Source organism: Vicugna pacos, chromosome 1 (assembly GCF_048564905.1).
Source record: "Vicugna pacos chromosome 1, VicPac4, whole genome shotgun sequence".
In the NCBI taxonomy this organism is placed as follows: Eukaryota; Metazoa; Chordata; class Mammalia; order Artiodactyla; family Camelidae; genus Vicugna; species Vicugna pacos.
The window spans coordinates 100,676,846-100,701,649 of record NC_132987.1 but is presented as its reverse complement, the minus strand read 5'-3'; the positions used below and the strand labels follow the sequence as shown (position 1 = coordinate 100,701,649).

At 37.6% G+C, this 24,804-nt stretch overlaps 1 long non-coding RNA gene across 13 annotated transcripts in view; it reads left to right on the top strand.

Annotated features, from left to right (window-relative positions):
• LOC140698188 (uncharacterized) overlaps positions 1-24,804 on the top strand; it is a 36,939-nt gene that overhangs the window by 2,640 nt on the left and 9,495 nt on the right. For 4 of the 13 annotated variants that reach the window (XR_012075796.1, XR_012075821.1, XR_012075810.1 and 1 more), the window contains exons 3-7: positions 843-893; positions 15,931-16,076; positions 17,144-17,163; positions 17,780-17,990; positions 20,563-20,652. This is a non-coding gene — a long non-coding RNA (uncharacterized lncRNA). Of the gene's footprint in view, positions 1-842; positions 894-2,702; positions 2,757-5,176; positions 5,345-11,536; positions 11,574-15,930; positions 16,077-17,143; positions 17,164-17,779; positions 17,991-19,036; positions 19,369-20,562; positions 20,653-21,664; positions 22,094-24,804 lie in introns of those variants that run through there. The other 9 variants (XR_012075806.1, XR_012075815.1, XR_012075808.1 and 6 more) reach the window with 9 other exon arrangements.

Below are 24,804 nucleotides of genomic sequence, written 5' to 3'. Positions count from 1 at the left end.
TTATGTGACAAAGAATGTTACTATTAGTATCTCCAGTGGTTGGTGGTGCCTCACACACTGAGAGCCTTCAGATTGTACTTTTTTGTCAGTGTATTAGTTTTCTAGAGCAGCTATAACAAAATCTCACTGACTGAGTGGCTTAAACAACAGAAATATATTTTCTCATGGTTCTAAACACTGGAAGTCAAAGATCAAGTTACCAGCAGGGTTGGTTTCTCCTGCTGCCTCTCTCTGGGCTTGCAGATTCTGCTATTCTCTCGCTGCTTCTGCATGTATGGTTGACCCTCTGTACACACAGTCCCCCATGTCTCTTCCTCTTATTATAAAGACCAGTCATATTGGATTAGGGCCTCACTCCAACAGCCTAATTTAACTGGATCACCTTCTTAAAGGCTTTATCTACAAATCCAATTATATTCTGAGGTACTAGGGGTTGGGACTTCAACATATGAGTTTTAGGGGAACACAGTTCAGCCCATAACCACCACCCATAAATGGCTGCAGAAAGGAAGAAATGAGCACATCCCCTCCAGAATCTGGCTCGAACCCGAACCACCCACTCTCCTCTTAGTATAAGAAGCCTGAATTCTAACTCCAGGAAAATGATTCTTTGGGACACTAGTCCACCATCATCTCAGTCTGTTGGCTTTCTGAATAAAGTTGCTATTCCTTGCCCCAACAGCTCCTCTCTTGACTTAGTGGTTTGTTGTGCTGTGAGCAGTAGGAGCTTGGATTTGGTAACAGTATCTTTACATTTTCTGCCAATATTGACACTTCCAATTGAAATAGTTTTGAAAAATTGAAAAGAGAATCTTGTCTAATGTGAACTATTTCTTCCCAAGGTCTACATGGAGAGAAAGCTACACTTCACCAACTGAGAGCCAGTACAAAAGGTGAGATTTCTTGTATTCAGCACTTGCTCTTCCTACCTTGAAAATGCCCAAAGGCATATTCTGACACCAAAAATGGTTTAGAGTGCCCAGATCCTTTCTCATTTCTTACCTTTCTTCTCTTACTATTGTGGTAGGCACACATTTCCCTAAAATTATACTATGAAATATATGGACAGAGAAGAACATATCAGAAAATGACTAATGTCACTTCCCAAAACCTCTATCTCCCATATGTGTCCAAATCCCAAACAACCCAGGAACTGCTGGCACAAAGATCTTGGCCAAGTGACTTAAGCATTCTGCATAACCCTTGCCTATTTGTTATCAGGAACATTTCTTGGTCTTCTGTTGCTTTGCTCTGAATCACAAAAAGATCTATCTCTGCATGTCCAATGCTATAAGGTCACTAGCTTCAGAATGAATTTGGCCAATGAAAGGCATAAGTTGGGGATCAGAGTGTGAGAGAAAAGGAAAAGTCAGGCTACTCTGCTTTCTCCTTCTCCCTTTTCCCTTAGGTGGCATCTCCTTGGGCTCCATCTCTTCTATTGTTCCCATTTCACCAGACTGTCTTACCCTGGTTCAAGGTCCTCCTAGAGAGGAAGTTCCCTGAACTCTGGAAATCCTACCTCCTTCCATCATCTCTCCAAATTAAGAGTCATAAAGATTTCTTGCTGTTGCTAAACTCTGATTTAACTCACTGCCCCTGTTTGGTGTACTTCTTCATTACCTGTATAACCAATTCTTTGAGTTATTGCTTGATTTAAATATTTAAAAGAGTATTGTGCTTTTCTGACATGACCTTTCCTGACATATGTTCTCTTGGTCTCCATCATCTATAAAATGAGGATAATAATATATAGTTACTTTGATAATTAAATGATTAAGTACATGTAAAAATATTTAGAACACTATAAGGCACATGTAAATACATAATAAATGTGAGCAAGTTCTTGCTATTATTATTATTAGGGCTTCTTTGTATCTATAAATTGAGGAGGTAAAATCATTAGATGAACACTAAGAAGAATTAGTCATCTGGGATTGACTATTCTGAGTCCAGGTAAACAGAACAAGAAGCAGAGTTAAGTGAGATCAGTTTACAAAATCTGACAGTCTAAGAAGGAACTATTCTGCTGCCATCTCTGTAAAAGTTTCATATATCAAATCGTGTGCAAAAAAAACTTGTTTGTTATATCTGGGTGGCTACTTTACCACTTATTACAGACTCTTGATGATTATTTGTGTTCTTTCTTAGATTGCAGAAGAGACACAAAGTTCAGATGTAAACGTCTTTAAAAAACACAAATTAGAGATATGGGAAATCAGAAATTTATTTTTGGACAAACGATGCTATTAGCAAATAGAAACAAAAAAAAACCCTTAAATTTTAGGCGGAAATACTACTCATTTTTGAGTTCTACACAGAGACGTTTATGCTGAAAGAATGCTCAATAAGTATAATTAAAATGAATTTATAAACAAAAATAAAAACAAATTTAAAAAATTCCCTTTCCTACTTTCTAGGCTTTCATAATATGGTTTTTGTATAGTTAGCATATCTACTATCATCTTATAAAATGAGATGTGTACACAGTAATCTATTTTTGTCTTAGCCTGTTAGTTTGGTCTGATTTCCATCGAGAACAACACACGGAATTTTTTATGTGAAGGTTAGTTTAATGATTCTCTTCAAATCTCCCACAGCTTTAGTTTGAGCTATCATATTATAAATATCCATAATTGTGAGGGACTACTGACTGAGAATAAATCTTGTATAAGTGAAAACAGGATAGCATATTATAAAATTAGATCCTACTGGTTTCAATTTCAGAACCTTCCCTCTAAGGCTTGCCTTGCTGTCAGGTGAGTTGGGCTGGCTATTCTAGGCCTTCTATTTTGTTGGGGGTATGGGATACATTAGAGCAAACTACTGTTTTTTGTCCACTTACTGTGTGCCAGGACTTGTGCTAAGCACTTTACACTTCAAGCAATTTAATCTTTATAACAACTCCATAAAAGTGGAATTATCAAAATCTCTTCACATAGGTAGTAGCTGTGACTTACTGTAATTAAATTGCCCAAGGACACAAACCAAAACAAAACATATTTAAACCAGTTTTAACCGAGGGAGGAGGTCTGTCGGACTTCAAAGCTTCTGCATTTAAACTGTACACTGTAGACCAAATATTTTTCAAGTGTGGTTAGTGGATTCCTGGAGGTCTTGAAAACCCTTTCAAGAGATCAGTGAGATGCTCCCTTTTCCAACTATACATCTGTGTGAGACTAGATTTTCCTCATATGCTTCAGGCTAAACAATATATAACAGATAGAATGTGGAAACAAATTAGACATTTCTTTTGTTTTCTGTTAAACCAGACATTGGAGATTTGCATAAATGTAACACAATGTCATTCTTCTTGCTAATCTCTTTTGTTTTGGAAAAGATGATCACTTTTCATAAAAGTAATATTTACATTAAAATGCAATGGATTTCTTCTTTTTAAGTGAAATAATATGTATTTTTGAAATTTCTCAGTTTTAACTTCTAATATAAAAAAAGTGAAAGACATAGTCTTATAGACATAAAATCTCATTGGGGCTCTCAATAATTTTTCAGTGTGTAAAACAGTTCTAGGGAAAAAGAAGTTAAGACCCAAAGCCATAGACTTCCATTGTCATCAGGCGTTTTGAAAGAACCAGAAATAATAACACTGATCTGACATCTCTTTATGTTTCTCAGGTATCATGTATCACTATGGTGATCCTTTGAAAAATTGAGGTAGAAATAAATTGAATGAAAATTCTTACTTATCCAAGTATTTTCAAAAGCCAGTTTAGCTCTAGGTTTAGAAATTACCATGTAGAAAAGTAAACCCCTAGAAATGTGTGAATGAAAAAATAAGGTGGTTCTACCTTCTCTGTTGTTGAAAGGACCAGAGTACTTTCTTGAAATTACTCTGAGAATGGTAAAGGACAATTCAAATGTAAGATACTGTTAAAAGTTATTATAATATTTTGATAGTATGAAATTATGGAAGTTAGGAGTTGGCTCTAAGAGATAACTATAGTACTATTTAATAAACATAATTTTATTGCACTGACTAATATAACCTATAACTATATTATATGTTATAACTAACATAATAAATATAATAACTTTATATTTAAATGCTTTACCATTTATAATTCACTTGAATATACGTGTCTCACTAACTATGCTATAAGACAGGACATACCCTATATCCATTCTGCAATATGGAAACCTAGTCTCAAAGTGTTTGTGTGACTTGCCAACAATATACAGCAAGTGTGTGATTGTGTTAAAACTCATACCTAGCATAGTACTTTAACAAATAATTAAGTGAAAAAATAAAGGAACCAGGTATTCGGACTCCTAGCCTGGTGTCTTAACTCTGGCATATGCTGATTTAAAGAAGGTAAAATATTTTGTAACACTCTCATTTGCCAACATTATTCAACATGAATTTAAAAAGGCACATTTTGGTATTCATTTAGCACTCACTTATGCAGATCTTTGTCAGAATAGTAATAATATATAAAAATGATATGTATTTTACATTAAGGGCTTATACTCAATTCTCAAATTAATTTTTTTCCATCTTCAAAGAGTGAGTGATGTAATGCTAAATCTTTTTCACATGGCATGTTAGGGTTAACTTCCAAAAAGCAGAAATGCACACACACACACACACACACACGAATTTCATTGGAATTCCAAAAAAATGTATGATAATTTTGCTAAGTAAATGGGAATTTGCTACATATCTTGTTCATGACCAGTCCACTTGATCCCACCCTACTGACCCTTTTGAATTTCAGTACCATGGACAAAGACAGAAGGGAAACAAGTGATCACTACCCTCAAAAAGCCTACAGCCTGACGGGGAGTCAGCTATAGAAACAATGTCATAGTATACGAAGTAATGAGGAAACCAGGAATAGGGAACACTTATAGAGAAGGTGACATTTGTTATAGGCCTTGATGGAGAAAATAATGAAGTAGAAGTTATTGATAGCACAAGCCTCAGGTCCCAGCCTACTGAATAAGGGTACTAAAAACTTGAACTTTCATTTTGGTTCATAGAAACTTGAAGTAAATAATTATGAACTTATTACGTTTGTTTTGAACAAATTACCTGGAAGAGATGGGCCGGAAGTCCTATAATCAGAATCTCTGCAACAGTTAGGCTGGTGGTAGGGGATACTGGGTGGAAAAAAAAAAAAAAGCACCCTTAACAATGGCAACTACTTTTTTTTTTTAGAATTGCAGAATTCTCATTCCACGCAAATGGAATTATCTACACCTGTGCATATAAATGGCAACTTCTGGGAAGACAAAATTCTCCAGAACCATTTGGGATAAACTCCTTATTTATGTAACTATTGCCAAAAGAGGCAGTACACTTGACCATTAAATATTCTTACCCTAATATTCTAGATTTTTCTGCTTTTAACTTTTTTTTTGGCTAGGGGAGATAATTAGGTTTATTTATTTTTGGAAGAGGTAATGGGGATTGAACCTAGGACCTTGTGCAGACTAAGCATATGCTCTACCACTTGAGCTAACCCTCCCCTCCTAGATTTCTCTGCTCTTCTTTCAAGTCTTTCTTGAAACTCATATCTGTTCCACATTTTCTTTCAATAATTCCATACAACTAAGCCTGTTTGTAGAAAACACCAACACTGTGTACTGGATATATTGGGGTTGTGTTTTTTGGTCAAAGCAGTGCACTATCTGGACACCATGTTTGGACAATTGGCCATTGTGTCTTGATGAGAAGTAGGGCTCCACTTACTGCTACAGAAACTAAAGTGCCAGATACTTGCTCTCTCAGATCCATAGAAAGATGCTCCCCAGGCCCACTGAATCTTTAGTAAATGAGGAATAAAAAAACAGTTGAAAAAATTTTTCTGGTGGTGGGAGTGGTGAAGTAGGTTGATGGTGATGAAGGTTTCTTCAGTGGTGTTCAGTGTCAAGCCAAGAATGTAGCAACACACTGCACTGACAGTTTGAAGGTCATCTCTTTAGCTGGAGTTCTAACCTTCCGTCTCCCCTGGTTCCTACCCATCTTCCAATCCAAATTCTCTATCCTTCTTTTTATCCTGTCTGCTGCCAGGTAGGTTTCCAACATCCTTTTTTTCCTAAAGGCAGAATTGATTTCTGTCACTTATAACAGAGAACCCTGACTGATCCAGTTTTTCCTAAGTAACAGATTGTATAATGTAATTGAATTTTGTAATACTTCTAATTGGACAATTTCTATGGGAAATGCATTTTAAGAACATCCTAACAATTGTTCAGTGACAGGTGATGACATCCCAAAGGAAAAATGTCTTTATGCTTGAATATGAAAAAAGATACTTTAAGTACCTCACATGGAGTCCCAAGCCCAAGGGGGTAAACTTTCACTACACTTTGTAATGCTAATGCTTGCTAATTATAACCAGAGCATGGCTGGTTAATGGATATGACTTATTCTCCAGTTGGGAACAGTCAGAGGAAGGAATAAAACTAGGAGATGGGAAGAGCGATTTCTTAGCAGAAGGACTGAACTTAAAAAGAACCAGGGTACAAGAAAAAGAATTCATTCAATAATTTATTTATTCAAAGAGCATTCAAGGAATGTTTAAGTGCTCATTGAAAGAAGACACATAGAGAACCAAAGAGGAGTCCTGCTCTCGAGAAGTGTGTGAAAATATAGACAGGTAAAAACTTAATGTAATGATACAAAGCTATCAAACTTACCTGTAACATTCCATAGGCTTGTGTATTCATTTTCTATGCTGCATAATAAATTACCACAAACTCAGTGGCTTAAAATAACTCACTTTTTAAAAGTGATTTTTAAAATAACTCTCATATTTTCCATAAGTGAGGGGTCCAGGCCAAGCTTCTCTGGGCCCTCTGCTCAGAGTCTCACACAGCTGCAATCAAGGAGTCACCAAGACTTGGGTCTTATCTGGGCCTGGGGTACTCTTCCAAGCTTTTGTGGCTGTTGGCACAACGCATTTCCTTGCAGCTGTAAAAGTCACAGAAGTTTTCCTCTTCAGGGCCAAAAGAAAAGAGAGTCTCCAATCCTCTTTAACAAGCCTTGTGGGATTAGGTCAGGCTCACTCAGATAATCCCCCTTTTGATTAACTTAAAGCCAGTTGATTAGAGACCTTAATTGTATCTATGAAATCCCTTCACCTTTTCTATGTAACATAATCTCAGGAGTGATATTCCAAACCATTAGCCATATTCTTTTGGTTAGTAGCAAGCTCCAGGTCCCACCCACACTCAAGGGGAGGGGATTATACAAGAGGGAGGGTCATTAGGGGTCATCTCAGAATTCTGCCTGCCACAGCTTGGCAGTATCTTCAGTCATAAATGTGTGAAGAAGAAAAAGTTGAGCAAGTGACACAGAGGGAAGTCACTCAAATGAGCAGCCAGCACTTGCACTAGAATTGAGGACTTCGTTCACCTGCAGGAATCAAGTGTTAAACTCATTGCTCAAGAAAAGATCAGAGACATTTTTGGTTCTACTCAACAAAGCTGTTTGGTATACATTCTAGTCCCAGGAATCCCAGGAGAATACAAAATATATAAACAGCTCATATAACTTAACAACAAAAAACAAACAGCTCAATCCAAAAATGGGCAAAAGACCTAAATAAGCAATTCTCCAGGAAAACATACAAATGGTCAATAGACACATGAAAAAATGCTCAATATCACTAATTGTTAGAGAAATGCAAATCAAAACTGCAATGAGTTATCACCTCATATGAAGGAGAATGGCCATCATTAAAAAGTCCACAAATGATAAATGCTGGCGAGGGTGTGGAAAAAAAGGAACACTCCTACACCATTGGTGTGGGTGTAGTTTCGTGCAGCCATTATGGAAAACAGTATAGAGATTCCTCAAAAAACTAAAAATGGACTTACCATATCATCCAGCAATCCCAGTCCTGGGCATATGTCTGGAGGGAACTCTAATTTGAAAAGATACGTGCACCCTAATGTTCATAGCAGCACTATTTACAAAGCCAAGACATGGAAGTAACCCAAATGTCCATTGGCATATGACTGGATAGAGAAACTGTGGTATATTTATACAATGGAATACTACTCAGCAATAAAAAATAATAAAATAATGCCATTTGCAGCAACATGGATGGAACTGGAGGCTATCATTCTAAGTGAAGTAAGCCAGAAAGAGAAAGAAAAATTCCACATGATATTACTCATACGTGGAATCTAAAATAAAAAAAGATACAAATGAACTTATTTACAAAACAGAAACAGACTCACAGACATAGAAAACAAACTTATGGTTACCAGGGGAAAAGCTGTGGGAAAGATAAATTGGGAATTCAAGATTTGCGGATACTAACTACTACATATAAAATAGATAAACAATATGTTTCTTCTGTATAGCACAGAGCTATATTCAATATTTTGTAGTAACATAATAAAAAGAATATGAAAATGAATACATGTGTGTGTATGTGTGACTGCAACATTATGCTATACACCAGAAATTGACACAACAGTGTAAACTGACTAATTACAAAAAAGTTAAACTCAAAAACGTTTCTGTTCTTAGTGAATTTATAGTTTAAAGAAGAGATAGACAAGGACAGGTCTTCTAACCAACTTGCATTGACAAGCATTCAGATCAGCAATGATTCAACAACAGGTCTTCTCTTTTAGAGCTAATGTGTTTATCCTTTTTTCCCAGGCCCCCATGTTTCTTGATATCCATGCACATGTTCCTTTCTAGAGATAGTTTCTTCCCGTAATTTAGAGAAAAGATTGAGCACAATATCAACTTGATATTAGTGAGTTTCTACATGTATGCAATGAGGAATGGAGTGACCTTCTAATTCCATCACGCAGTTCTCATCAATAATATATTCAGACAACATCTGGCTAATACCAGAAAGAGATGGGAGAGTCCTGGTCGCCTTAATGAGAGCTACAAGTTTGTTGCGACTTTTAAAATCATCCACTCAGAATGGTCTAGGAAAGGCCCAGTTGATTGCTTCTAATTTGCTCCCACATGAGAGGATGAAGGTGGCCACTGATCCCATCAGATACCATCTGCAACTTGCTCTCAGGAAGGTGCAGTACACTGTTGTGGGGACGGTGAGCCTTTGAAGCTTCTTTCTCGGCATCCTGGGTCATCCTTCATGAGGACCAACCTCCTACTTCCTAAGGGGTTGATTAGTGAAACAAGAAGATAATACTAAGGGTGCATGACAATAATAGGCCCTGGGAAGTTTTGAAAAATACCCGCCAAAGTACTGGTCAGCGATCTGAGGTTGCCTGGAGGCTGGAAGGGGCCTGACTTGCAACACTGTCCAAAAGAAGAATATGGCAAGATAACAGATCTTCATGGATGCTCTGTATGACCTGAGCAAGCACATCCTGCTAGGAACATACCAATAGAAGAGAAGGCAGAGAACCATGGAGCTGCCTGACATCTAACACGCGAACCTCTCTGTAATGTAACGTCACTTCTGTCTCTGATAACCACACAAGCCCAAGGCCTACAGTCTTAATTTTGGCCTTCACAGTTTGTCCTTGCCGGTATCTAAAGTTCAGTTAATTCATTATTATGGTCTTCAAAAAATAAAAATTAGCAAGAATATCATATTGTTGGCATTTACTGATATTTAGCCCTGTAAAATAAAAATGTTAATGACCTCAAAATCCTATTACATTAAAATGTATTTCCAAAACGCTCCCTCATCATACTGGAAGGTAACAGAAGAAAGGCAGTTATATTTCTGTACTTCCCTTGTCAACGGGAAGCATAAGATTCCCCCACTCCCACCTCATGTGCTCTTCTGGTTCAGGGGATAAAAGTTAGAGTCTTATGTAAGTTTCTCGTAAGGCAGTAAGTGCCAAATGAGAACTGTAACTTACACAAATTCAGATACCCCAGCCAGACCTCAGAGATTCTGAATCGGGAGGGCTGGGTATCTAGCTTCTGTGCAGATGTTTAATAGATAATAGTGCATATAACCAAATTTTAAAGTTCAAAAGGATACATAGATTAAAATATTTATTTCATCCAATCCCCTTGTTTTCTTCTGTGGGGACAACTGTTCTTGCAGTTTCTTTCCTATACTTTGTGCTTATACAAAAGTGGAGGGAAAAAATGCATTGCTTACACTCTATTTTCTACCTTACTTTTTTTCCTTTCATAATATAAATTAGAGATGATTTTATGTCTTTAAAAAAACATACTCTCAAAGCATTTGAATGGATTGAAGACCCTGATAAAAATCTTCAATGTACATGACGCTCTTCTGATATTCTGTGGGGGCAGTTCTGTGCTAGAACCACATGGATAAAAGAGCCCAACTAATCCACATTCTCTTTATTCTTATCTACCCACCCAAATTTACCTGCCAATCAAAGTTTGCAATTCTTTTTTTGTCATTCAAAATACAGAGTTATTATGAGACTTACTAGCGCACCGGGACCTTTGTCCTAAAGGATACAGGAAACATCTATTCCTCATAAAATTCTAGCCGTCTTATTACTTCTACTTTTGATATTTATCATGAAGACAGTTAATGGAATTTCAAAGTACTCTGTTTGTAAATATTTATCCTCTAAGAACTCTAACCTGTATGCTTAAGGGTAAGATACTAACATATTATCAAAGATAAGCAAAAGAAAAATAAAAGCATGCTTATCTTAATGGCTAAGAATTTGGCTCTGAAAAGAATTTTACTTCCCTCTTGAGATGTTCCTTTTGTTCAAAGTATGGAGCTACATAAATGTATAAGAAGAGTTATTTCAGTCTCCAACAAGTTTCATTGCTTGTTCAACTTAGCCCAAAATTAATGCAGAAATTATACTGAATAGACTGAAAGTGATTACACACACACACGCACACACACATCAAAAAGCCTCATATCTGAGAAGTACCAGCCTAAGGTTAGTAACATGGGAACAGTAAAATAGTTTCCATCTTACTTTAGTTAATTTACCCAGCACAAGTACTTTGCTGTTTAAATATTTATTAATGTGTTTAAATATTAAACAGAAAACCTCCCTAATACTAGACAGGCACTAAAACAAATTAGAATTGGTTTCTGAGCTTCAATATTGATATTCTCTTCAGGAACAATTGAGAAAAAGAAAACTTAATGATAAAATGGGACATCCTCAAAGCCAAAAAATAACATATATACATTGTATATTAATAACTAAAAATCTAGGGAATTTTACATATTCTTATTTCTCAATTCAACTGAATAAAAACAGTACATTTCCTTATTCTCGTGGATCGTGTAGTTGTGGAATGCTAGTGATATGTACATAGTTGGAAATTACTGTCTTCTCTTTTTGGAGGTAAAAAGATTTTTCAGAATTTTGGTTTTGTTTTTTGGTTTCTAGTCTTTCCTGAATATAAAGTTGGCATTTGAAAAGAATATATTTTCCCTATATTTTGTGACACAAACAAGATTTATTGGTTTTACAAAGTTAAGTAGTTGCTTTTCATATTTTGGATAAAATAGCATACTAATAGTTGCTCATTTTTTCACATCTTAATTTCTTTCTTATTAATTATATTCTTAAGGTGATAAACAGAGTTTTTTTTTCTTTTCTTTATATCTAGATGAATATCCAGCCAGTGCCCAAATTTAATCATGAATGTGAGTCATAGAATGAATATGAATAAATTACCAAGCTAGAAATAGATTTTTCCTATTTCAGTACAATTAAAAAAGAATTTTAACAATCTCAAAGTTTCACTTCAAGGGTATAAGTGGTCTGGTCTGCATTAATTTATTGTCTTAACTCAGACTCTTCATTTTGTAAATGTAGTGATAGTTTTCCGCAATATCTGTGTGCTGCCAGGCATCCCCTTTTACTGACATACGTTCAAACACAAATGTATGCCCAATTTTTTAAAATGGTAATTAATTTATAAATCTACCTTATTGCTTACCAGTTTTCTCAGGCATCTCAGCCTATGTTTTAAAATTTGAATTGATTTTTGTAACATGGGTGAAATATTGTCCTTCTGTTTGAAATTACATTAGAAATGATTGTTAATAACACTTCTAGAAGACAGCTCCTCCCAGCTAAGTATCATGTCATATGTATATATATTGCAAACACATTGGAAGTGTTTATTTTTTAAGTTTATTTTCTTAATAAGCAAACACTATGGCAGAGAATATATGAAATTATTCCTAATTAAGAAAAATTATTTTGTCAACAGAATAAAGACTTCTAGAAAAAAATTTTTTTAATTAAGATTGATTCACAATTTTTTTTGAGATTTTAGAGAGCCCTCTCAGACTTTATGAAGTAGTTAAAAATCATCTTTTTACCTTGTAATGAACTATTGATGTTGGTTCTGAGTAAACTATAAATGCTGTATACTTACCCAAAGCGCTTTAAAATAAAATACAAGAATGAAAAAAATGATCCATGGCACATTAACTCTTCTCAAGCAGAACTGTGCCTTAATGCAGACTGAATACTCACCCATGCAATTTTTCTTTCATCAAAGCCTGTTGTCTCTTAAGATTGGAAATAACCATTCAAACGAATTTCCATTCAAAGACTCAAAGGATATTTACATTAGTCAAGCACTGGCTGAGGCTCAAGGGTAAATAAGGAAAAGTCCTTGCTGTCAAAAAACTTATTGTCTATTTCTATAGAAAAAACACGTAAGTACAAGTGATATAGATGCAATGATATGAGTATGATGAGGGTGACAAAGCAGACGTGATCACTTCTAATGGGAACAATCAATGCAAACAACTGAATATTTGTGTCCCCTAACAAAATCCATGTATTGAAATCCTCATCCCTTACGTAATAGTATTAGGAGTTTGAGGCCTTTGGGAAGTGATTAGGTCATGAGGGCAGAGCCCCTGTGAATTAACTAATCCTTGTGAATGAATTAGTGTCCTTGTAAAATGGACCCTAGAGATCTCTCTCAGCCTCTTTCCACCACATGAGGGCACACTGCGAAGTCAGCAGTCTGTAACCCGCAGGAGGGCCCTCATCAGAACCCAACCATGCTGTCACCCTCCTATTGGACTTCCAGCCTCTGGGACTGTGATCAAATAAACCACTGGGTGGTTTATGCCACCCAGTCTACGGTGTTTTGCTGCTGAACTAAGATAGTCAGGAATGTCTCTGTAGCAGCTGTGACACAAAACGTGTCTCAAGATGAATGTAAGTGCCCCCCAGGTAGATGGGCAGACCAGCGCAGGCAAAGGCACAGCAGTTTGAAGAATCGAATGCCTTCTGAGAACCTCAAGAGTGCTAATGGCAGCCTCAGGGCTTGGCTGGGCCAGAAGATTGCAGCAGGGGTTAGGGCTGAGAAGGCTGGAAGATCAGGGGAAGTCTTGCGCCATGCAGAATTTGAGCTCGTAAGACTTTGTGTTGTCTATCATTTGTTTTTGATATTTTTAAAAATGCTTCTAGAATTGAAGCTCCTTTTCCTAAGAAATATCTTGTGGAAATCCAAATGAATACACATATAAAGGTTGGGCCTCTCTGATTAAGTGAGTACGAGGCAGCTCAAGTCACTAAAGTTCAGTCCTTTGCATCTACACCAAGACTGGTTGGAATGATAACTATTGATAAAACCGGTTTATGCTTCTCCTGACCAGGAAATTTCTCACTTAATGTCCTGTCTTAACTCTGCTGAGAGTTTCAGACGCTAGATAAAAGACAAGTGACGAAGCAGCCATAAAGGGAGGAGTGTTCAGGAGAGCTCAGCTCACTGCCGGGCGCTCACCTCCAGCATCACATGCTTAGTTCCTCTTGCTATCACCCCTTCGGTGAAATGTAATAGTGCAAGGTTTGGGGGATTGCTGCTCTTCTCTTTGCAGGCCTATAAAAATGAGAGCCAAGCCATGTGTCTGGAGAAGAAAGAGGAAGCAAATCACTGATACATAGGGACAGTATAATAGTTAAGAACTCAGGCTCTAAAGCAGTGCTTTTCAAACATGAATAAACATACATATCATTTGGGAATCTTGTAAAAAGTCAAATTCTAATTGAGCAGTTCTGAGAAGGGGGCAGAGAGTTTGCATTTTAAATATCACCAATGATGTAATTCTGCTAGTTCATGCATCCCACTTTGAGAAGGAAAATACTACAGTCAAATTACCTGGGGTCAAGTCCTGGTTCTTGACTACCTCCTGCTGAGTGACCTTGAGTAATTTAACATCTATATGACTCAGTTTCCTCATTCGTAAAATGAGAAGAATAATATTACCTACATCCATGAATTGTTGTGAAAGTTAAAAGAGTTAATATATAATGGACTGAGAAGAGTGTCTGGCACATGCTAGGTGCTCAATATTTGTTGAATGAATCACTCAGCAGCAGGATAGGAGGGGGAAAAGGACACCTGTGATTTTTGAAGCCAGTTCTCTTTTTTGAATGAAATACTGATAGTGAAAATATCACATTTTATTTTAGTTATTGAAGTAGAGTTGATTTGCAATATTATATTAGTTTTAGATGTATGGAATAGTGATTCAGTATTTTTACAGATTATACTCTGTTAAAATTTATAAGATAATGGCTATAATTCCCTGTGCTGTACAATACATCCTTGTTGCTTATTTGTTTTATACATAGTAGTTTATATCTCTTAATCTCACACCCCTAATTTGTCCCTCCCCCTTCCCTCTCCCCACTGGTAACCACTAATTTGTTTTCTATATCTGTGAGTCTGTTTCTGTTTTGCACATACATTCACCTGTGTTATTCTTCAGATTCTACATATAAGTGATATAATACAGTACTTGTCTTTCTATGACTGACTTATTTCGCTAAACATAATATGCTCTGGGTCCATCCATGTTGCTGCAAAAGGCAGAATTTCATTCTTTTTCATTGCTGAGTAATATTCAATTGTGTGTGTGTGTGTGTGTGTGTGTGTGTGTGTGTGTGCATCTATCTATTTATATCTCTGTCTGTATATGCCACATTTCTTTTTTCTCTTTAAGACAAATTAAAAAGAATTTTTAAGTATAATTATTTACAACAGTGTGTTAGTTTCAGGTGCACAGCATAGTAATTCAGTATTTTTACAGATTATACTCCATTATAGGTTATTACAAGATAATGGCTATAAGTCCCTGTGCTCTATAGTATATCTTTGCTACTTAACTATTTTATATACAGTGGTTCGTATCTGTTAATCTCATGCCCCTAATTTGCCCCTCCCTCCTTCCCTCCTCCCTTTGGTAACCACAAGTTCATTTTCTCTGTGAGTCTGTTTCTGTTTTGCATACATATTTATTTGTATTATTGTTTAGACTCTGCATATAAGAAATATTTCATGATATATACACAACACATTTCTTTATTCATTTGTCCGTTGATAGGTATTTGGGCAGCTTCTATGTCTTGGCTATTGTAAATAGTGCTGCTGTGAACATTGAGATGCATGTATCTTTTTGAATTAATGTTTCTGGATATATACCCAGGAGTGGAATTGCTGGATCATATGGCAATTCTATTTTCAGTTTTTTGAGGAACTTCCATACTGTTTTCCATAGTGGCTGTACCAATTTACTTTCCCACCAACAATGTACAAGGGTTCGCTTTTCTCACATCCTCTCCAACATTTTGTTATTTGTAGACTTTTTGATGATAGCCATTCTGAAAGGTGTAAGATGATATCTCATTGTTTAGGTTTTCATACCTACAGTAATTAACATTGTTGAGCTTCTTTTCATATGCCTGTTGGCCATCTGTAGGTCTTCTTTGGAAAAATGTCTATTTAGGTCTTCTGTCTATTTTTTAATTGGGTTGTTTGGGTTTTGTTTTGTTTTGTTTTTATATTGCATTGTATGAACTGGTTATATATGTTGGATATTAACCCCTTGTTGGTCATATCATTTGCAAATATTTTCTCCCAGTACGTAAGTTGTCTTTTTGGTTTGTTGATGGTGTCCTTTGCTATGCAAAAGCTTTTAAATGTAATTAGGTCCCACTTATTTATTTTTGCTTTTATTTCTTTTATTTTAGGAGACAAATCCAAAGCTCTTTTATGTCCCCCCAAAAGGGTCGTCTGCCCTTTCAGCTTCTAACTTTGTATCATTGGTTACCTTTGAGTCAACTCTGTAGAATCCTAATTAGGGTTCAAAGAGAAAAATGAGAAACTTCTGCAGAAGGTAATGGGTTCTTTTTTCTCACTTAAGGGCAGGAAATGGTCAATTTATATTTAAGAAAATCACTGTTAGATCCTATGGGAGACAGACAGTAGGAGCTGGACAAAAGGAGGACTGGGGAAATAAGCTTCCGTATAATAATTGGCCAGGGAAGAGATAAAATGAATCCAAGATTCAGGAAACAAAGTTGAGTAGGGGGACAATACAAGCACAGTTAAGGAGACAAGACATGGCATTAATTAGTGAGCACAGTTGATGTTTAGGGAAAAGTGTGGGAAAGCTCTCGATTTTCTAGCTTGGGTAAGAAAACAGATCTTGGGGACTATTTGCAAAGATTGAAAGTAAAAGGAGAGAGAATATGTCATAAAGGGGCTAAATTAAGGAGAAAGAGAATAGGATGGCAATAGGATTACTTTTGGACACGTTGACAGTGATTGTGGAGCTAGATAACCAGAGGCAATTAGAAACCCAGGTCTGGGGCTGACCATATAGATTTGGAAGTCATCAGCATTTGTGTATTAAGGCCCTGGAAATGAATGAGTCTTTCCAGGAAAGTATGAGCTGTAAAAAGAGGTAGACACAAAATGAAGGCCATGAGGGAGACTGAGAAGGAACAATGAGAGGAGAAGGAACAAAGTCAAAAGAGAGGTATAGCAGAAGGCCAGGAGGAGAGTGCTTCATCAATGAGGGGATGGTCTATAGGGCCAAATTCCACAAAACAACATCTACACTCCCAGAAACCAGTTCTTCCTGAGCAATTCATTGACCCTGTCAACACCACATCATGATTCTGATCTCTCAGGGTCACAGCTGTGCATCTTTGTTTGGCTCATCCTGCTTCCTCATTGTCTATATTGAAGGCACTAGGATGTCCTTCCCATTCCCTGATATCCATTGCTTTCTCTGCAGGCCTGCTTTCATACTCTAGCCCAAATATTCTAGCTGACACGAAAGCATTTTGTATGTAACAGCTGGGCTCAACTTCCTGAAACGCCTTTTTCATTATGCCACATTTATTCCTTTCAATACTTTACAGTATATTTTTAACTTGAAAATTTTCTATTTTTTAGGAACATTAGGACCTATATATGTAAGTATTAAGAAGTGTTTGAGAATAATAAATCCTGAATTTAGGATGAGGATTACCTCTGCAGAGGGTGAGACAGTAATGATTAGGGAATGGAGCTCAGGGATTTCAACAGCTTTAATAATGTTTAGTACTGACGCTGGGTAACAGGATTGTGGATTTAAGTTTCTGGAGAGGTAAGTAATACAACAAGCTATTTAAGAGATATTTTATAATGACAGCGGTGTGGGATTCAAGTTTTTAAAGTCCTCTCAATTTGGGACCCTGTTCCCTGTCTCATCTTACTTCCCACAATTCCTTGCAGTATTCTCTTCTGGGTCTGGTCTCCTCTCTCTACATTCAACAAGGTCATTTTCAAGTGCATTTCTTTGCCTTCCTTCAGTATTAGTGTCCCCCAGCTAGAAATTCATCTCCACTCAGTCAGGTATTCCTCTCCAAAGTCTTTACAGCCCTTTAAGCTCAGAAACCTTTGTTGCTGATTTCTCCATTGGATATAAGCTCCTCATCCTCTGAAATCTCGTGTGTGTGTATGTGTGTGTGTGTGTGTGTGTGTGCGTGCATGTGACATTCTTATCTACCACTTTCAAATCTATTTGCATGATATTTTCTCACTATATAGTTCAGTAATTCTACTCCTGATGGCACATTAAAAGCATCTGAGGAGCTCTTAAATATTATATACCTGGACCTCAACTCAAACAAGACTGAGTGACAGAAGTTTTAAAAAAGCTACCAAGGTGAATCTAATACCACAGTTACAGCTTGATCATGCCTTGAAGACAGGGGCCACCTCTTCTTAGCCACCTCTACACCGGCACAGAACTTCACATGTGAGTATATGAAATATGAGAATATGAGCTTAAATACCAATTTCATTCAGTGAAACCAGGGAAAGCTCATAATCTTAAGAAACGGCTGCACTATTCATGTTCTGACATTACAATATATAAAAAGTTCACTTCACTGTAACTTGACCTTCAATAGCTCAGTGTCATGAATATTTGGAAGCAAGTTACCTAAATGTGCAAACACAAACAGCTGGACTGAAATTGAACACTGACTGAGTGACGTTAAATATTGGAGTCCAAAGAGGCAAGGCCATGAATAAGACCTTTCAGTTCCAATGTTTGACAACTGATCCTTAATGCCAGAAAGGACCAAAGTAGCAGTAGACAAGTATGAAAAATACAGCATGAAGAATGTAGGCCATGTAGTAAAAGAATAACAATGCAAATGTGTTAAAAAGAATTGGTCACAATAATATGCAACAAGTGGGGTAAATATAGAATGCTGTTCTAATTCTCCAAATTAAATCATAAATTTATATAACTAGTGGGTTGCATTGCTCTTTAGAAGCCAATGGTATTTAAATGCCTAAAGTTGTTTCATCTATGTGTCAAAATGATATGCTTTGATTTGCAATAGTCTTGATGGTAAGAGTTAATTATTTATACCATTGGCATCCCATCAGAAGAGAGAATGTATTTTTAATCCAATTTTTCAGAATGAAAATGAGAAGATACACCAGGTAACTTTTAATGTCTCTTCCAACCCTTACATTGTTTAATTAAACTATTTCTATTGATCCATCTTCAAGGTCACTGATTCCTTCCTTGGTCGTGTGTCACATCTACTGATGAGCCCATAGAAAGCATTCTTTATTTCTATTATTGTATTTTTTGACTTCTTCCATGTTCTTTTGATTCTTTCTTAGATTTTCCATTTTTCTGCTTACATTGCCCATCTATTCTTGCATGTTGCCCACTTTTTCCATTAGGACCCTTACAGTATTAATCATAGTTACCTTGTTTATTTAAAAAAATTTTTTTAGAAACTGTTTATTTTCCATCAACCTTATTTCCACCTTCTGTTTAAGGGTCTGTGGATGAACAGCCTAAGACCACTCAGTGGTTGCTCCTCCTCATTCAGTGGCCTGAGTAGTGGGAGCTGCAGACAAGTCTTCAGTAGAAAACTACTGAGTAGGTAGAGGGCACCTGCACCTTTGGACCAGCCTGCAATCTTGGGTTGAGTAGCAGTGAACTCAAGAGCTGCAACAGTGTATTTACTCTGAAATTCCTCCTTGGTCACAGCCTTATTCAGCAGCACCCTGCTCTTCCTTTTCAATCTCTTTAGGATTTCTTTAGAAGTAGAGAATAGGCATGACCTCCTGTGGGTGTTCACAGGAGGTGGTGCCATGCATGTGCAGAACTTCCCAGGCCAGCATCCACCATGTCAGACCAGCTAACTGAGCTCCCTGTTTGCTGCATGGATGACAAGGTCCACATAGCACAGAGGACAGTCTGTGTGACACAGCACAGTGGTAGGTGGGAGACACTTCTGGGAGATGCTGGTGGTCAGTACTGGGATCAGTAAACCACCAGAAGTCTCAGCTCCAGGAAGGCTGCCTGGATCTGAGTCCAGGTTCCAGGAGTGGAGTAATCAGCCATCAGAGTGGCTCCGATGGCAGCAGCAAGCTTCAGCCCAGCTCGTTGGCCAATGTTCCTGGATGCAATGGCACTGAAATCAGCTGGGCTTTCCAAGGCAACAACGGCACAAACAGAGTCTTCTCTCAGGTTTTCTTCAGATTTATGGCATCGATGCCATCCCTTTGCCTTTTATGATGTACTGTTCTATTAGGAAGCCAATGTTGATGCCACCTAAGTGGGTTCCTGCTGCAAGGAGTTTGAGGACATTTGCCTCTTTCATTTGTAGGACATCAGGGACTCTGGACATTGTGAAATTTTCCCTGTAAATTACAATAGGAACCTTGGACAGTGCTGTGTGTATGTACCTCTCTCTGAGTAGTGTAAAAAAGCTAACCATAGTTATTTTCAATTCCCCATCTGACAATCCCCAAATCTTTGTCCTCTCTGAGTCTGGTTCTATTGTTTGTCACTTCGGACTGTGTTTTTTCTTGCCTTTGGCAGGCCTTGTAATTTTATGTTAAAAGGTGAATTTGATATGTATGAATAATTAGAACTGAACTAAATAGGACTTTAGTGTGAAGATTCGTGTTAGTTTTTGCTGTAGCAATAGGTTCTAGAAGATTCAAATTCCTCTAGTGTCCTTGCTGTGTTTTTCCTCTTGACACTGGGCTTCCCTGAGTATGCCTCCTCAGAGAGAGTCTACTTCTTGTAGGACTCAGAGGTGTAAGCCGCTGTTTTCCTGGAGCCCTGTGGGTGTGATTGCATGGTGGGGGAAAGAGGGTGCATTCTATCGTATTTCAATTAAATTTCAGTGTTCTCATGGGCCTTGTCCTTGGACCATGACCTTCGCAGATGTTTCTCCATGGTACAGCTTCCCCTGCCCACTGCCCTCTACTCCTTCCCTTGCTGCACCTTTCAAATCTATGTCCTTAAAACTCTGATTCCTGTTGACTTTGTTTTTGTTTTCCTTCTTTAGGTGAAACAGGAAGTCTGGAGGGGGACAGAGTGGGAGGAATTCCCTTTCACCAGCTGGGATAAGAATCTGAAAAGTCCTTTCCCCAGGACAGTATCCTTCGTTATAGTGAAAACCATTGGTTTATTTCACAATGATTATTCTTCCTTTCCCCGCCAAAGCCATGGGGATCTTTCTTGTATTGTCACAGTGAGAACCTAGTGCAGGCACCAGACTAAAGCCCATGAAAATGTGGGGCACCTCTTAAGACTGCAGCCCCTGAAGTTTCTCACTCCTATCTTAGTCCACGTTGTACTTTCAGCCATTCACCAAAATTACCTTTTCAGTGTTCCTACCAGTTTATGGCTCCAGCCACTTCTGCTCCAGGTCAGCAAGTCTCATCTGTGTCGCTCTGGATGAACTTGTCTCTTAAGATTTCTGCCTAGCAATTTGCCCTGCTACTTCAGTTCTCTGATGGATTCAAGAATAGTCATGAACTTCCAGTTGGTCCAGTTTTTTCTTGTTGTAAGGCCACCAGTGACAACTTCCAAGTTTTTTGCTTGTGAAAGCTGAACCCAGAAGCCTAAGTTATTTCTAATTGTATATTTCTAAACTTGTAGGCACATGTAATAGTTAATTCCAAGATTGAAAACTATTCTCTTAGAACTAAATATCTTGTCATTTAAGTACATTTTAAAAGTAAAAAATTTTAAAAAGCTGTCAATGTTTAGCATTAGTTGACGTTTAATGTTTTATGTTTTTGTCAACTTTCACTGTCTCAACAGTGACACAGTGAAAATTGTTTTCAGTTATTTAATTTATGAAACAGTTGCTCCTCAGTTAATAAGTGTAGTTACAGCAATCATTGCCATTTCATGAACTCTTTCTCAGAGGTTACATTGTTTACACTCCCATTTATCAAGAGTAATGCTTGTTCTTAATTTATTCTGTCAGTTTTTTGGTATTAATATATTACTTTAAATAACTCATGGTATCTGAAAACTTTTATTGAGTTCAGCATTTCACTACATATTTATAAAACTGTTTGTTTTGGTTTCTTAATCTAAAATACTTGAAAAATCACATTTAGTGCCACAATCTCAGGGTTTTTTTTTTATTATTGAAGATTTTCTGGAATAAAGGGAAAGTATTGTTACTAACGGGATTCAGAACACACTACCCCAAAATGTGGCACTGTGGCATATTGAATATTTTAAGTTAAAGGAATTGGAGAAACAACAGGCGCTGGAAGTACTCTCCAGACTTCTCATCTGAAGCAGCTCATAAGACTCTCATGTAAAAGGTGCCCTTGCTATTCCTGGAGTAAAGGAGCATCCTTATCCCTGAAGGTAAATGAACAGGTCTCGTTAAGTTTCCTCCAGTCTACCACACTTAGCTCATACCCTTCCTATCACATTTTCCCACAGCTTGTCACTCTTCATCATATCCAGCATAAAAACACTCATGTTTAACTGCTTATTTGGGTTTTCACTTTCTTATGAAGTTTTTGTGTCACATAAAACTGAAATAAATTTGTATGATTTTCCCTTGTTAATCTGTCTTTTGTTACAGAAATTCAGCCAAGAACCTTCAAGAGAAGGAGGGAAGAAAATTTCTTTTCTTCCTAACATTACAAATAAAAAAAAAATTTTATCTTTTATTTTTGTTAGTATGAGGTGGTCACTGACACAGGTTGTAACAAACCACCAACATTATCCAAGTTTAAATGATCTTTATTTTGGTAGATTATAATGAAGGATTTCCTCATTTGAATGGCTCTATGATAATTTGATACTTTGTCTCACTTAGCAGGCCAGTGTGTGTCAGAGATGGGACCATTTTGTCAAAGGCTGTGGTTTCAATCAGCGTATCTTGGAAGCAGGGTGCCTCTATATAACTCAATTACCTTGATGATTTCTTGAACTGCTCTCTAAGTATAGGCTTAAGTAGAAATAAATGCAAATGAAGCTGTCTTCTTAGTTGTAGTAAACTCAACCCCTGAAATTCTGTGGGATGATGAAGAAGGTAAATTTTGAAGCCTGGTACTTCTGGGCGCAGTTCCTGGAGAATGGCTACTGATTGGGAGTTCTCATTTCTTCCAATGGAATGAAACTCTACAAAAAGGCCCCAAACTATTTTATCAGTCTGAACTCCCTGTATAGGTATCTGACTTGCCTAAGAGGAGATTTTGTGAGATTTCTTCAAGGCAGTTCTATCTCCCTGTCTCTCATAACTCTTTCACACATTCTCCTCTCTGCAAACACCTCCCACATCTCCCCACTCCTCCTCATTTTTAACTGATGGCCTTGTTTCTTATTTCATAGAAAAATACCAATCTTACAACCTGTATCTGTAATCATATATCGTGCATTCCCTCCTGTAGTTCAACATGATGGGTTGTCCTTGGTCCTAAGGTCAGCTCCTCCTTTTGTGTACTGCCTCCCATCACCTCTCATCTGCTCGAAGACTTCACTCCTGCAATTGTCCCCTCTCTCTTCCACAAAAAAGGGGAAGAAAATAACAAAGAGCAACAAACTCACCTTGATTCCTCAGGTCCTTCAGCAACATTTTCCATTTCTCTGTTCCACCTTACAGCCAAACTTCTTAAGAACAGTTCTCTCATTGTCTACAATTCCTGTTTCCCCACACTCCCTTGACCCTCCTCCAATCTGCCTCCTGTCTCTTTCTCTCCAGAAGAACTGTTGTTCAAGGTCAACAGTTACCTCCATGCAGCCAAATCCAATAGCCAATTCTCAGTTGTGATATGACCTTACCTATTAGCTTTTGGCCCACAAAGAGTTTTTGTTACAAACGATCATCCCTTCCTTCCTGAAATACTTTTCTTCGCTCCATGTCGGGACCCTCCTTACTCTTGATTTTCTTCTGTCTCACTGGCCACTACTTCCCAAACTCCTTTGTGGAGCACAGTTCTGCTTTGCCTTGATAGTTTCTAGGTCAGTCTACCCCAGAGAATTTTTTCTCTCTCTCTGTATATTCACTTTTCAGATAATGTCATTTAGTCCCACAGCTTTCATGCTATCTTTATAAAAATTCTAAAATTAATATCTGCCTGCTCAACAAACAATTCCACATGGATATCTACAAGTTGTTCACACATAGATTGTTCAAAATTGACCTCTTGATTAAGTCTGTTCCTCCTCAAGCCTCTTCACTGCATACATTTGGGTCTTATTATTTGCTGAGTACTAATGCCAAAAACAGAAAGATGGTTTTAAAACCATTTTTAGTAGTTAAAAATGTGTTTTTAAAAATATAGTATGATATAATCTCTTCAGTATGAACTATACCTCTTTGGCTATAAATTTCTCTTGTTTTAAAGGGATGAGAACTAACATACAAGCGTAGGAATTTTTTTCTTCCTTTTCCTTTTTAAACCAAGACACACTCATTCTATTTAGTCATTTAAAAGATAATTTGGGCTGTGTGTGGCAGTGGGTCTGGGGAAAGGAAGGGTTTCTAGAAGCCTGGACAGTGGACTGTGACGTGGAGTGGGGGGAGGGGGCAGGAGTCTGGCCCTGGGGATGTGATGTGGGCTGTGGGCTCCAGGCTCAGTGAGGGCTTGGGTTCCAGAATTCAGCTTAGTGCAGGTGAGCAGACCCTTTGGGTTGTCTGCAGCTTTGTAGTAAAAGCACTGAAGGTGAATGATGTATTTTGGGTAATGGGACAAAACTTAATTTTTGCAGACAAAACACTTTATGATGATACAGCCCTCAAAGAATGCAATCATAATGAGGGAAATTCACAATAGTTATGGTGACAAATCCCAAAGCGCTGACAACACCAGCCCCGGCTACATGCCACCCAGTGATCAAATCCAGCCACCACTGCTGTGGTTGGTTCATCCCCAGCAGCAGCTGTGGCTCGAGTACCAGCCTCTGTCCTGGCTTTGGCTCCCTCTTCTGCACCTGTACCCAAGGCTCCAGCATCAAGGCTGGCATCTTCTGAACCTGCACCTACTACTGCAACTAAACAAGGGAAAGCTGCACAGAAGCCAGCAGGGACACCTGTGACTGCTGGTCTAATTCCAGCCTCAGCACATTTAGGAGAGTCTTCTTGGCAAAAAAACATTTTCAGAGATATATGTATATTTATATATATTTTGCTTTTGAGGAGATTGAAAGGGACTTTTTTCTCCTCGCATTTTACATCAGTGCATTACATTAACTCTTCCCTGGACTCTGTGATATGATTTAGACTCGTCTCTATAACTTGTAAAAGGTAGCACATTGTTAGGGGTGGAAAAGG